This window comes from Tupaia chinensis, unplaced genomic scaffold (assembly GCF_000334495.1).
Source record: "Tupaia chinensis unplaced genomic scaffold, TupChi_1.0 Scaffold138390_1, whole genome shotgun sequence".
Classification (NCBI taxonomy): Eukaryota; Metazoa; Chordata; class Mammalia; order Scandentia; family Tupaiidae; genus Tupaia; species Tupaia belangeri.
In genome coordinates this window covers 1,992,747-2,006,268 of record NW_006198287.1, presented here as the reverse complement: position 1 = coordinate 2,006,268, position 13,522 = coordinate 1,992,747, and the positions used below count along the sequence as shown (strand labels likewise).

Here is a 13,522-nt window from a genome sequence, read left to right as displayed (position 1 = left end):
CCAGTGTGAGTTTTAAGCTGCTGGTTCCAGGACTCAAACTGCAGTTGACTATGTGGGAGTCTAGCAACATAACCATTACGCCATCTGCTAGTTCTGGTTTTACATTTTGTTAAGTTTATTTATTTTTTCCATGAGTGAGAGAAACAGAGACAGTTCTCAGCAGTGTTCTGACACCTTGTTCCACCCCCAGGATTCAGCCAGTCCCAATCATGGGCAAGCATGGGCCTGAGACCTTCTCAGGATGGTCTCTAGAGTTGAACTGGAAACCTTCTCATGTGGGACTGCCTTACAGAACAACTGTTTTATTACCATTACATCTCGGTCTATCCCCAACTTCGACAATCTTGAAGGTCAAATATGTTGTAAAACGTCCCTGAGTTGGATTTGTCTGAAGTTTTCTCGTGTTTGGGTTGGGGTTACGGGCTTGGGAATAAATTTACATCATAGCAGAAGTTTTACAAGGGCAGCATGGCCTATCCCTGGTGACAGTATCCTTGGTCACTTGGTTAAGTTGCTATCTGTGGGTTTTCCCACTATAGAGTTACTCTTTTTTCCGTTCCAAACTCTAAGTCCAGTCTTCTCTCAAAGTGAGGGGAATGAATCCCCCTCCTGGAGAGAGAAATACCCATACAGCTCATCGGGAATTCTCTGTAACTACCGCGATAGCAATTCTTTAGTTCCTCAGTCACATAGGTAGATGAGAGTCAAACCAATGGCCAATTTTGAAATAAACAAATAAAATGGAAAGGTTCTCAAAGCCCTAGAATAAAAAACAAAACCCAAAACTTTCAAAATAAGCTCGCAACTATTCTTTCCTTTTCTCAGTTGGTCTTTTCTGGCAAAAGAGATCTTTTAGCCGAAAAGATTCTTGTTAACTGTTACGTCACCTCATCCCAAATGTCTGAAAAAGGGTTCAGCTTCAATTAAAAACAAACAAACAAACCACAACATCAACAACTGACCAGTCACCTTGAGCCAGATATGTGGCCCGTGACGGCTGACCTCCATCAGCGCTGACATTGCACTGCCCTCCTTTCTAGAGAGGGTGAGTAACTTGCCCCAAGCCCTACAGTTGGCCTCTGAGGGCCCTTCAGCTCCTTCTTCACAGTCCCCCGTGACTCACTCACTGCTTTTCCAACCTCTTAAGCCCAAGAAGCAGAATCCATCTTGGATGGATGGAATTTCATAAATCACAAAATCTCTCTGGAGCTGAAACAAGTGTGCAGGGCGATCTATTCATAGCTGTGGCACGGATCATATGAATTCCTCTTTCCCCATCTATCATACTCACAGCAGCGTCCCTGCCCGCTCGTCCAACTACAGGCCTCAGAGGGCTGTTTGAGCAATTTTAAGGACCAAGGTGGTCAAGAACCAGAAGATGGGGAGCCTTACCTTGGCAATGGGTCAGTGGCTTCTCACCATAGCTCTTTAGTGCCCAGCGCCCTTATGGCAGAGCTGCCTTCCAGTTATAACTCTCTCTGCCCAATGGGATCCTAAAGAAAAAGCCCATCCCCCGGTGAAGTCTTCTCACGTCTATCAGCTTGTGTAGCTAGCAGCTTCCTGCCAGCAGCAGGCAAAGGTGGCAGCCCCCGAGTCTGTGATCAGAGCTGATCAGAGCGTCACCAGCTGCCCCCAGGGAGCAAGCGCAACAGGAACCCCGCCCCTGCTGATCCAGGCCTTTGAAAGCTTCTGTGGGCTCCTGGAGTCCTGTGGGTCCTTCTGCCTCAGGAAAGCTCATACAGAAGTCGTCCCCAGCAGCAGACCTTTCCCCGACCCTGGGCCATGTTGGTCATGATGCTCCTCTCCCAACAGAAACTTTTCTCATGGGGATGTGGTTTAACAACATGGCTGCTGTCCTTCCTACTGGAGTCCAGGAGAGTCAGCCGTCCTCCAGGCCTCCTCTCCAAGTGCTTGTCTTTGCTTTGCAGATAAATGCCCCGGGCTTCACGGAAAGGGTCTGGGCGCTGCCAGGTGCCATCTGGGCCTGCCAGGGCAGATGTTCGCTCAGCCTCATTGGTTTTGTTTTGTCTTTTAAACGTGCTAATAATAGCACACAGGAGACTGTGAACATTAAATACAGAACGGGTGGAGGGCACAGAATTGGTGCTCAATAAATGCTAATAGCCCATTTTAAAGAATTCTTTATTTAATTTGATTTATTATTATTATTATTATTATTATTATTGAACTGTGGTTGGCCATGTGGGAGTCCAGTGCCTTAACCTCCATGCCACCTCCCTGCCAGCCCCAACAACCCATTTTTTATAACACAGTAGCTAGGAGTTGACTCTGATCTCAGAGCTTCTCCTATTGCACCACTTTACTAGGCTATGAAAACTCACAGGACCAGAGAACAATGGGGGTGGTGGGAAAGGACCCCAACCTCTAGAGTGGCTGAGGGATGTCCTGCACCACAGTAGAGGGACCAATGAGACCAAGAAGGCTGCTGAGATGATCTCAGAGACTCGTTGGCTCAGCCAGACATGGTGAGCTACAGTCCTCTGCTTATCTGCACAGCAAGAGTGCCCGGGGGACTCCTCTCTTGTGCAGCAATAGTCCGGGACCCTCGAGGGGAAGGGGTCAGTTGAACTGGCTGCCACACGATAGCCCAGAATCCCAGTTTCCCAATGAAGGGTCTTTTCTCCAATTTTGGGACTAAGAAAATAATTCACTGTGAGTTATTGGTGGGAGCTTTGGACAGATGCTTACAGTAATGGCGGCGGCGTATAGAGTCCTTGGGTTTGAAGGAACTGTGGAGACAATCTGCTTTATTTCCCCGGAGAGTTTTTGTGAGAATAAATGGATTCATGTATCAAAACTATCTATTCAGCACATAGTAAGCTCCAAATAACTGAAAGCTGATATGACTATGCTTAATCTATGTCCCATATCTGCCCTTTAAAATTGCTTTGTTGGGGCCAGCAGGTAGCATAGTGGTTAAGGCGCTGGACTCCCATATGGTCAACCATGGTTCAATTCCCATCCCTGGTGGCTTACTTTCTCACTTTCCCTCTCTTTCTAGTCAAGTTAAAAATAATAACAAATAAATAATTATTTTTAAAAATTGATTTGTCTTCTACACTTGGTAGCAAAGAGCTCTTGGTAGAAAAGGTAAAGGCTGGAGGAAAAAGAGCATCCAGGCATGCTCGTTACATGGTGGCTATTAATTTATTATGATCTTCACTTCCTGATACCTAATAGTTGGTTTTAAGCATTAAACACAAGTGGAAAGAGCTCCAAACTTCTTCAATTAAAGACTTTAAAAAGTTACTGGTTTGAGATGAGACTACTCATTCTTACTATTTCAATTTAATAACGGTACACACTTTCCTGAGTGTGCACTGTGTGGTAAGCACATACTAGTGGCTGGGACACAGATGTAAATGGGCAGGATCCTGTTCTAGGCACTCAGCCTAAGTAGCTTGAGGAAGGGGATGGGGAGAACATAATTACAGTGGGGTACAGAAAGTGTAGCTACAGGGCCACTGTGCAGTGCGGAGGCTAAGGTGCTGGATCCCACATAGCTAGCTGTGTAGTTCAAGTCCCGGACCTGATGGCTTGAAAATCACTCTGGGTGCATATGCATGCATGCCCAAAATTCCAAGAGGAGAATACAGAAGAGATTGAAGTGTGGCCAACCCCTCTGGGGATTGATTTCTCACATTTTCTTTGTCTCACTCTGTCTCTCCCCCGTGAGTGCAACTATGGAAGACTCAACAAGGCACAGTACTAGAACAGAGTGGAACATTTTGCCAAGGATAACTGGAGAAAGTTACCAAGAGGGGCTTTGAACACTGTGACTAAGAATCTGCAAACTCAGAGGCAGATACCAAGGTAAGCTATTTCACTAAACAAGGATTCTGAGATGTTGCCTGAATTGCCTCTTGTGTTTTATCAGTGAGGCCTAACACATGATTTTAAACAACTTCTATATATTTGATCATGAGGATATAGAGAATATAGTGGGGAGTAGGAAATCCAGCTCCCTGAGGAAAAACGAAACAAGACAAAACTATTTTTTCTGACTGCACTCATATGAGAGTTTGTAGAAAGCAGAGGTTTAGGTATGCTAGGCTTTGTGTGGCCAGGAAGGAAACTTAATTTTTCTGTACACTCCCCACAGACAGAGATTGGAACATAAAAAACAAAATGAAACAAAACAAAACAAAACAAAAAATAATAACAAGATGAATGGATTCCAGTAGCCACTCAGAAAAGAACAAGGAAATGACTTCACTCTAGGGTTCCAGATGTCTGAGCAGAAGTGAAAGTGAATTTCAGCCATGTTCACCCTCACAGAGTCACAGGGCCCCTGAGAAAGGCAGAAGGGAGGAGAAGAAAGGAGCTGGGGGAGAAGAGAAGTTGTTCTAGGTGAGGCTAGGGTGTCCTTTGTTAGATGTTTTTGTTAGAGAAGCTCAGAGAGGCCTTTCAGGGCTGGACCAAGATGAGACCCCAGCTCTGACACTCTAACTTCAGAGTTCAGCTTCACTGGCTGCCCCATTTATTTTTGCACGTTTGAGGTGACTTATGCAAAATTCAGAGCTCTCCGTCCATGTGTCCATTGGCTTCCTGATACCCTATATCGCTGATCAAAATCAAAAGCTGCTGGGCAGTAGGAGATTCAAGGGGATGAACCATTAAAATAGCCCATCCGAAATTCTCTCTACAAGCTAAATGATGTATAGCGATTGAATGTATATAAAATAATAATACACAAATAAATACATAAATAAAAATTTAAAAAATCATAATAATCCCACCCAAGAGTCCCTCAAGAATGATAGTATGAGAAGTTGGGTGATTTTCTTTCAAAGAAACAAAGTATAAAACTAAACAAAATTGTCAAAACCCAATCATTTCAGGGTACTAGAACATGACCAAAGGCAGATAACAAATTGAGAAGTGTCTAATCTTGAAAACCTGCTACTGCATCTGAATGGCAGTGAGTCTGGGGTCTTCTTGCCTAGAGGTCCCTCTCCTGTCTTAGCTGGGTGGGGAAAACCACAGGTTTCCTCATGGGAATGGTGGACTGGGTTTGAGGGCTGTCAGGGGAAACCAGCAGCTAGCTCTGCCAGCTGCAAGTAGCAGACGTGGTCTGGGGTGGGGAGATCTGCAGACCTGCATGCATGCCTCCAGGAGCTGTCACCATGTGCAAGCCCTTCTCAAGTGTCATCTAGCTCAGTAGCATGCCCCAAAACTCATGTGTGTTGCCTTCATCACATCTCAGACTTAACCTGTTCAAGACCAAGCTTCGAATGTGCTCTCTTATACCCATTCTTCTCCAATTCAATGCTCAGTATCATCATGGATTATGCTCACAGGCTGGCTGACGCCAGGGGTAGATTAGGGAATCAAGACCCTTTCAGGTACCTCTCTGTCTCAGTCTGTCTCAGTTACTCAATCCCAGAAGCCTAGTGGTCATCTTCTTGACTTCCCCAGTCAGCACATCCTCTGGGCTCTACCCGCAACGTGATCTGGAATCTGCCCACTTTTCTTCTCTGTTGCTACCACCCACGACAAGCCATTGGCTTCCTGGACAATTACATTCTCTGATCACTTTTTAGTTTTTAGTTTAGGTTTTTTTTTTTAAACTATTTTAAAATGTCTTTCCATAGATAAGACAGACTGAGACAGAGAAGTACCCCAAAGGTTCTGGATGCCCTGATTCACCCCACAGACTAAGTCGGCTGGGGAGCATAGGCATGTGTGCATGTGTCTGGAAGGCCTCCAGACGTGAACTCAGGACCTTCTCATGTGGGTCAGCCCTTGAAGAGGATGGCGCTAGAGCTGCACCAGCGCCCGGCGCCTCTGATCACTTTTAAGTCACCTCTCCATGATACTCTGGCTTGCCTCGCTGTTTTGCTTTCTCAGTGGTAGTTGCTAATATCTTAAGGTCTCTTAGGTTCATTAGTTTATTTGACTGTCCTTGCCTGTCTTCTCACTAGAATACAGAGAATATAGTGGAGTGGGAAATCCAGCTGGTAGAATGGTGGACAACAAAATACAGAGAAGCCCCACCTCATCGCACATCACCAGGTTCCCAATAACCTCCAACAGTTCGTATGCCAAAGGTGCTCAATCATAGTTACTGAGAGAGTGAAGGAATCATCATATCTGGGTCTTACCATCCTCCATTTTCAAGGTTAAGAAAAGAAAAGAGATTTGCTCGAAGCTGCAAGCCAGTGAGCAGTGACCAGATCCCAGGTCTCCAGACCTCCAGTTCTCTTTTCTCTCCAACACTTGGCCTCTTAGAAGACACCTCCCAGACTTCCATTCCATAATCCCACTAATGATAAGTCTGAGTTGAGAGCAGAAGTTCTGGGAACTTTAAACTCCTGAGGCTGAGCTGCCACAAATTAAGCTTTCTCTGTAATTTAAAGAGAGGTCAGCAACATCTACAGTTCCGCAACTCCAGGCCCTTCCCAAACCCCTCCTCATATCCCACCAGCCTGAGGACCACTGGCAAGTCATGGCTGAGTTAGGAGGGTCCTGGCCTCATCTAAGGCAGCAATGATAGCTGAGACTGAGGCTGGGCCACCCGATGGAACACAGACCAAGGCCCGGGAGCAGAAAGGAGCAGATGGGAGCAGGCAGAGCTGGGCAGGGCTGATGCCATGGCCAAAGAAGTTGGCATGTGGTGAGGGGGAGGAGGCTCCCATTAGGGCAGAGAAGTCTAGAGGGCATGGAAGACCTTGAAACTACCTACATCTCTAGGATCAGGCCCCATATTGCTCCTACAACTACTTGAAATATTTCACTTTACTGTTTAATTTGCAGATTGTCTTGCTACCTTGTTCCACAAAAGATGCACATCTATAATGCACCAGAATAAGGCATTTTAAAATGAATATAGGGGGAGGGGTGAGTCAAAGGGGAAAAATAAGAGTAATAAACGTAAGATGAAGTTAGGAATGAGGACAATCAGCACAAAACCTTCCACAAGGCTTTTTCATTTGGTAAAGGGATGCTTAGATCTGAACTTTCTGGATCCCAGAGTGACGAGCACAGCACCACAGCTCGTGGGTGTCACAGTCCCTAAAGAAGAAGAATAAGCCAGCCTCAGTGGTACAGGTGGTACAGTGTCCCCATGGGGGGAGTCATGCTGTAATCCCTTGTCCTCCATTCTCCTCTCAGGATTTTGGGCATGTATGCATACCTTCATGCCTGATCCAGAACTCAAACCACACAGTTGACTGTGTGCAACCCAGTCTCCTTAACCACCAGGCCACTAGCTGGCCCAGATCACTCTCCTTTAAAAGCAAATATTCTAGAAGGCTCTGGAAACCAGGACTTCAGCTCTTAGTTGGGTTTCTTCCATTCGTAATAACCAGGATTGGTTTCTTGGAGGTAAGAAAGGCTTTCCATGATTTCTGAGTGTGAGAAGTAGGACTGGGTTGGGTGGAGAAAGAGAAGATGAACAACTCTGAAGTTGGAGACAGACCTGCGGGCATTGGTGGTGGTGGTGGTGGTGTGGGTGGTGGGAACGGGGGAGCTGGGTAGAGAGCAGACTCCACTGGGAAGAGGTTGAAAAGAGGGACCAAGAGCTCCCAGAAAGCACCCCTCCCTCCACAGGATGTAAGATAGGAGCTCAAAAAGAGAAGGGGAGAAGGTGTCTGAGTACTATGTCTCAAAAGAAGGATGGAAGGCCAGCCAATGGCCTGGTGGCTAAGGTGGCTGGATCCCACATGACCGACTGTGGTTTAAGTCCCTAATCCAGTGGCCAGAGAAACACACTGAGCACATGTGTGTGCATGCCCAGTGTCCCAAAAGGAGGAAGAGATGGAAAAGGGATTGTGGATGACCACACCCTAAGTGGGGGTGCTTTCTCACCTCTCCCCATCTCTGGCGAGCACATACACCATCTGGTAAATTTAACAACAACAGCAAAGAAAAGGAAGAAGGCTAGAAAAGGATGTCCTCTTAGAGAAGGAGCTGAGAGGAAGGGGGCATGGGTGTTCCCCCACATCATTTTGCCTGCCTGAGACCTGCTCTTCTCCATAGCCTTGGACTTTTGGCCACTTGCTCACCCCCTTAGCTCCCCATGGAGCCATCTCTTGGTCTCTGACTACCTGGGGAAAAGGCTTCATGGCAAGCAAACAGGCCAGCCCTTTGTAGAGCCTGTTCAGAGCTGGTCAGAGGAGCAGCCTTTCCAACCTCTCAGACCTCCCAAGGGATGGCTAGCTCCTGCTTCACCCTCACAACACCCTCCCTTCCCACCATCCCCCCATCTCTATTTCACAGACTCTGGTCTTGCCTCTGCCCTGGCATCCCCACTGCAGCCCAAGCACCGTCTCCCAAACTAGGCACAGGGAGGACATTTCATGCCTGCACAGGACTTCTAAGCCAGTGGGTGCCTACATTCCCACTCCTGTGCTCAAGCAAAGGCCTGATTGACCACAGGAATGATCACACAGCCCAGAATGCACTGGGGCCCACTTGGCTCACATACAGTCTCAGAAATTCAGGTGTAAACACTTCAGCCACCTAGGAGTGGGAGAGGTGGAACAAGTCATGGAGTTCTCCCTAGTGTTGTAACTGTTGAGCAGCATTTTCATGTACCTTGTTCCTGAGCTCAGGGTCAAAGACTGGGAAAATGAATGATAGATCAAGCTTTGGGAAGGACTCACAGCTCCTCCAGCACTCAGGGAACACAAGGGGGGTGGGCTGTGAGTGTCAGTGATGTGGGTGGGGGCCTCACTGAGGTGTGATGTGGGTCACAGTGGGGTGTGCTGTGGGTCTCAGTGAATTGTGCTGTGGGTCTCAGTGAAGATTACTGTGGGTCTCAGTCAGGTGGGTGTGCTCTTGGTCACAGTTCTGTGCTATGGGTATCAGTGATGTGTGTGGTGGTCTCACTGAGGTGTACTGTGGGTCTCAGTGGGATGTGCTGTGGATCTCAGTGAATTGTGCTGTGGGTCTTAGTGAATTTTGGGTCTGAGAGAGGTGTGATGTGGGTTGCAATTTTGTGCTGTGGGTATCAGTCATGTGAGCTGTGGGTCTCAGGATTGTGCAGTGGGTTTCAGGAGCGTGTCCAGTGGTATCAGTGAGGTGTCCTGCCTGTTGCAGTGGGCTCTGTGGTGGCTTAAAGTGGGGTGTGCTTTGGGCCCAGGGAATGGTACTGTGAGTGTCAGTGAGGTGTCTATGGATCTTAGTGAGGTTTGGAACGTAGTGGGGTGTGCTGTGGGTCTCAGGTTTCAGCGGTGTGTTTCAGGGATGTGTGAGGTGGTCTCAATGAGGTGCGCTGCCTGTTGCAGTGGACTGTGTGGTGGATTAAAGTGGGGTGTGCTTTGAGTCCAGTGGATGTCAGTGAGGATTTCTGTGGGTCTTAGAGAGGTTTGAGACTCAGTGGGGTGTGCTATGGATCTCAGGATCATGTGGTGGGTTTCAGGAATGTGTGAGGTGGTATCAATGAGCTGTCCTGCCTGTCACAGAGGGCTCTGCAGTGGCTTAAAATGGTGTGGGCTTTGGATCCAGTGAATGGTACTGTGGGTGTCAGTGAGGATTACTGTGTATCTCAGTGAGGTTTGAGACTTAGTGGGATGTTCTGTGGCTTTCAGGTTTGTACGGTGGGTTTCAGGGATTTGTGCAGTGGTCTCAATGAGGTGTGCTGCTTGTCACATTGGGCTTTGTGGTGGCTTAAAATGGGGTGTGCTTTGGTTCAGTGAATGGTAATTTGGGTGTCATTGAGGATTTGTGTGTGTCTCAGTGAGCTTTGGGACTTAGTGGGCTGTGCTGTGGGTCTCAGGTTTGTGTGGTGGTTATCAGGGATGTGTGTGGTGCTCTCAATGAGGTGTGTTGCCTGTTGTAGTGGGCTGTGCAGTGTTTTAAAGTGGGGTGTGCTTTGGGTGCAGTGAATGGCACTGTGGGTACCAGTGAGTATTTCTGTGGGTCTCAGAAAGGTTTGAGACTTAGTGGGGTGAGCTGTGGGTCTCATGATTGTTCAGTGTCTTTCAGGAATGTGCGGTGGTCTCAGTGAGGTGTCCTGCCTGTCACAGTGGGCTCTGTGGTGGCTTAAAGTGCAGTGCGCTTTGGGTTCAGTGAATAGTACTTTCAGTGTGAGGATTTCTGTGGGTCTCAGTGAGGTTTGAGACTTAGTGAAATGTGCTTTGGATCTTAGGGTTGTGTGATGTGTTTCAGGGCTTTGTGCAGTGGTCTCAAAGAGGTGTCCTGCTTACCACAGTGGGCTCTGCAGTGGCTTAAATTGGGATGTGCTTTGGATCTAGTGAATGGTACTTTGTGTGTCAGTGAGGATTGCTCTGTGTCTCAGTGAGGTTTGAGTCTTAGTGGGATGTGCTGTGGGTCTCAGGTTTGTGCGGTGGGTATCAAGGTTGTGTGTGGTGGTCTCAAAGAGGTGTGCTGCCTGTCACAGTGGGCTGTGTGGTGGCTTAAAGTGGGGTGTCCCTGACCCAGTAGCTTGAAAATCATGCCAGGTGCATGTGTGTGCATGCCCAAAGTCCCAAGAGGAGAAGGAAGAAGGAATTGCAATATGGCAACACCTCCGGAGGGTGATTTCTCACTTTCTGAATCTCTGTTTCTCTCTGTCTCTCTGCCGAGCACATTTGCTCTATAGCAATAATCTCTTTCATATATATATATATATATATATATATGTATAATATGATATATGTTATATAATTTTTAATTAAAAAAAACTCCATATAAACAAATAAAGGTGGAATGACAACTGGCCCCGACAGAGTAGGTGGGGTTATATATACCTGTGACCTGGGGTTCTCCCATGTGGGAAGAACAGGTGACTGAGAGGACCAGATGAGCTTCAGGCTGAGGAGCAGAGAGTGGGCCCATGACAAGGCCCAAGAGGTGCTCAGGGGCAGACCATGCAACCCCCAGAGACCATGCCAGGTTTGAACCCTCAGAGGACAGGGCTTTGAAGGCTCATAAGCAGGGAGAAGCAGGATTAAACTTCCATTTTAAAGAGTTAGCCCAGTTGTGGAGGAATACAGTCATCCTTTGGTATCCTACCGCTGAGAGACTGGTTCTAGGACCCTCAGCCCTCATACCAAATCAGCAGATGCTCAAGTCCCTTATACAAAATGACATAGTACTTGCATAAAACTTACTCACATTCTCTTGTATTCCTTAAATTACCACCAGATTACTCATAATACCTAACACAGTGTAAGTGCTGTGTAAACAGTAGTCATACTGCATTTTAATTTTTGTATTATTTTTACCATTGTAGCATTGTTGTTCTTTTCAAGTATTTTCCATCTGAGATTGGTTGAATCTCCAGATGTGGAGGGCTGACCTTAACTGGTGACGGGGGTGCTGAGACTGGACTCAGAGAGGTTGGTAAGGAGGCAAGCTGATGATGGCTTGGATTGGGGAAGTGGCAGGGGAATGGGAAGAAGTGGAAGGACGGCAGAGATATTTAGGAGCTAGAATCAAGAGACCCAGATCTGGGGCCGACAGGTGATGTGGTGGTTAAAGGCGCTAGACTCCTACATGGCCACTACAGTTCAAGTCCTGGACCTGGTGGTTTACTTTCTCACTTTCCCTCCCTCTCTCTGTCTCTGATCAAATTGGAAAACTATAATAATAATAAAGTTAAAATAATTCTTAAAAAAAAAAAAAGAGGTCCGGGTCAACGCTGTGATCTCCCAAAGACCCCTGTTAAAACACGGCTGCTAGTTTAGAACCAAAAAGCCCATTAGCAGCAAGAGGTTGCCACTTGGGTAGGACGTCTCCTTAGACAACTCCTGGGGAACCTTCTAGGGAAGGCAGAAAGGCAGAGTAGGACGCCAAAAGCAGAGTTGCAGTGAAGGACACGAGCACCAGGGGGCAGCACACGGACCTAGGCATCTTCAGGGGCTAAGGCCAGCCACTTAGCTACGGCGGAGCCTTTGTCATGTCACTCTGCCGCCACCAGCTCAGTTTCTGTATCGGTTCATGACGATGACGCCCCCTCGCCCGCACCCCCACTGCTATTGTGAACATTGCAGATCTGACACCTTTGAAAGACTTTTCCAATCCCAGGCATCTAGGGAGGCCCCTTCCAGAATGAATCAGCCCTCAGGCCTGAGGTTCCAGGAGGCAGAGCCCAGGTTTCTGGACTGGAGGTCACTGTCCCCAGTATTGCTCCTAAAGGTCTGCTGAGATGGGACAGCCCTGGCTGCTGCCCTACACTGGGCGCCTGCGTCTCTAGACTCTGATGGAGCAGAGGGAGAATCCACTTTTTTTCTTCCTTTTTTGCACCGAAATAAATCCAGAGTTCAATTCGACTTTCTAAGTCTCCTAGTGTAGGAGTGGTTGGTGCAAAGCTGGATGAGGCTCCCTGTGGTTAGTGGAGAAACATGCCGAAGTCAGGAGCATCTGGAAGGTTCCCAGCTCTGTGCTGGAACCAGTCAACCTCTCCGAGCCTCAGTTTGCTCATCTGGAAGCCGCAGGTACCCACATCTGCGCTGCCGAGAGGTTTGGAGGGCGTGGCACACGCTAGGCGCTCAGACGGCGGTTGCTGCTGGTATTTTGGACTCAAGACCTTTGTGGGTGGAGTGCATGCTCTGGGCTTGGGGCTCCCCTGCCCCCCAACCCCGCCCCGGCGCAAGCAGAGTGCTGACTGTGGCAAAGCCACGTTGCCATGCTTGGGGGTGGGGGGGAACTGCTTTGGTTTCGGGTTTAATGAAAAAAATGGATGTTTGGATTTGGTTTCCTCTGGGGCTTGGCGAACTCGTGAGCTTGTCTCCCCTCGCCGCCGGAGCCGCCCAGGTTTGGCCAGGCGGGCCGGGAAGGGGAACTCGGGGGGCTTTAGGACCCGGCTGCGGTGCGCTCGGACCCGGGGCGCCGGTCCCGGGAGGCCGGAGCGGGCAGGGAGGCATGAATGAGAGGCCGGAGGAAATCGCCGCTGAAAGGCTCGCGGCGGAATAGCTCTGCCGTCGCCAGGCAACCGCCCTGACGCAACGCAAAAAAAAGTCCCTCGAAAAAAGAATAGCGCCGAGAATTCACAGGCAGAAGCACCGGAGAAAAGGAGGCGGGAGCCTGCGAGCTGCAGAGGCCGGGCCGGAGGAGGCGGCGGGGACCTCGGCGACACCCCCGAAGGGGCCTCTGGGCGCCCCGAAGGTGGGTTCGCGCCGGGGGCGGAGACCTTCCCAGCGGCTGGGCGATGTGACCCGGCCAGGCAGGAGGCTCCGGGCTGGCAGGTCCCTAGGGCAGGCAGTGGCGGGGCGCAGCTTGATGCCACAGCGCCCCGGAGGGACAGGCATCCCTGGGAGGGGGAGTCCTGCCTCACCCGCCCCTGGGCGCTCGCTGGCCTCCCCGAGGAGTTGGTGAGGCGGGCTGGACCCCATCTCCCATCTTCCATCTGGTGCCTTGCAGGGCTAAGATTCGGGGTCCACGTTTGAGATGAAGGGCCCCCTAGAGTCCCTCCAGGTCTACTGTGGCCTCTGAGCCCACCCTGTTTCCTCTGTCTCCTGGCAGAGATGGCCCCAACGTTGCTATCTCTGTCAGGAGAAGTGACCCCCCCCCCCCCCCGTGCTTGGGCCCAAGGGGGATCTCGGGGCAGCACCCA

At 49.1% G+C, this 13,522-nt stretch overlaps 2 protein-coding genes across 2 annotated transcripts in view; one reads left to right on the top strand and one right to left on the bottom strand.

Moving 5' to 3' along the window:
• BLK (BLK proto-oncogene, Src family tyrosine kinase) overlaps positions 1-1,937 on the bottom strand; it is a 56,356-nt gene extending 54,419 nt beyond the window's left edge. Inside the window, exon 1 of the mRNA XM_006161225.3 lies at positions 1,393-1,937. The gene's annotated coding sequence lies outside the window, so the exon portion shown is untranslated. The remainder of the gene's footprint in view (positions 1-1,392) is intronic.
• Positions 1,938-12,786: 10,849 nt separating this feature from the next.
• FAM167A (family with sequence similarity 167 member A) overlaps positions 12,787-13,522 on the top strand; it is a 59,144-nt gene continuing 58,408 nt past the window's right edge. Inside the window, exon 1 of the mRNA XM_014592716.2 lies at positions 12,787-13,074. The gene's annotated coding sequence lies outside the window, so the exon portion shown is untranslated. The remainder of the gene's footprint in view (positions 13,075-13,522) is intronic.